Source organism: Rhagoletis pomonella, unplaced genomic scaffold (assembly GCF_013731165.1).
Source record: "Rhagoletis pomonella isolate Grant_MI unplaced genomic scaffold, Rhpom_1.0 Rhpom_scaffold_00006, whole genome shotgun sequence".
Taxonomy (NCBI): domain Eukaryota; kingdom Metazoa; phylum Arthropoda; class Insecta; order Diptera; family Tephritidae; genus Rhagoletis; species Rhagoletis pomonella.
In genome coordinates this window covers 6,931,104-6,932,520 of record NW_023458560.1, presented here as the reverse complement: position 1 = coordinate 6,932,520, position 1,417 = coordinate 6,931,104, and positions in this window count along the sequence as shown.

Genomic DNA, 1,417 nt, shown 5'->3' with positions numbered 1-1,417 from the left:
GGCATCCGACACATCTATTCCGATCTCTACGGTCATAACAATCGAATGTGAAGGATTAAATTCGTGTGAATGGCATGTATTATCCGACGGATTCCTTCACATGCGATTGTTATGACCGTTGGGGTCGGAATAGATGTGTCGGATGCCGGTATTGGTATGAATAATTTTTACCTGAACTCGGTCGAAAATTTTCTCCACTTTTTTGCACATTTTTGTGCTGCTCCCAGTCCATTAAGTGTCGATTGTCGAAGCAATAGGTCGTGGTTTGTCAGTTCGCGCTTGTAGCTAGTTGAGTTTTTCGCAGTCCGTTTTGTGCGGTGTTCGTACAATCGTTTGGTTTGGTTGCTTACCAGTGGCGTCGGTATACGGTAACTTGTTTACCAAGTTGTGCGCGTGGCTAACGGGAACTTGTTGACAAGTTTTTCGTCATCCGCTTTGTGGTGGTATTTGTTTATCAGTTGGCGTCGGCTAACGGGGACTTGTTTACTTAAAAGTGGCGTCGGTGTACGGTACCTTGATTACCATTGTGTATCAAGAGTACAGTCAAGTGAAATTCCTTGAAAAAATCGTTGGACCATGTAGTCTATTTGTGTTTATATTGGAGTACTTACAAAAGTGTTCCTCTGTCATGCTGTAGCGGACCAAGTCGTGTCTCTGTGCCAGCTTATTGTTTGTTACCGGATCACTGCTCGTGTTTTAATGAAATGTGATTGAAGTTGAGCATTTGAAAGCACATTTGCATGTCTGGCTGTAGCTGAACGTGTAGAGATGATCGCTGTTAGTTGTTAGCTCCCAGCATGTTCGGGTTCGAATGCCGTCAGAGGCAACATGTAATTTTTAATTTTTGTTTTTGGGTTTTATTAATTTCGAAAAAGCATCTGAGAAGTGAAGAACAAAAGCGTGTACAAACGAAAAAATATAACAACAATGTCGTTGTTAATATGTTGGAGTAGTTTTGTGCTACTCTGATGTAATGCAGGGATGGAGTATATGGTCCTGCCCTAGGACATCGCAATGTCAATTGGATCATATTTTTTATATGAATTGTGTTTAATTTTGGAGTACTCCTTGGTCCTTAGGGAGTACTCTTTACGCGCATGCATGGAGTAGTCGCGATTTTTGCAGGGTTTAAGCGTTGATAGTAGATAGTGACTACGGTATTTGTTTGCAAGTACCAAAAGGCGATCATCACGTGGTGATTGTCCTAGTGGAAAGTGAAGTGACTTGTGGACCACTTGGGGTATAGGTGGACCAGTTGGTAACGACTTTGGGACCAGTTGGTAAATAGTTCGTGGGACCAGTTCGTAAGCAGTCGGAGACCAGTCCGGGAACGTGTACCGGGTACCACTTTCTCGAGCTAATTGCTCTGGGTAACCTGTTGTGTGGTTTGCTGGCTTTTTGGCTAGACCTTGAGGAG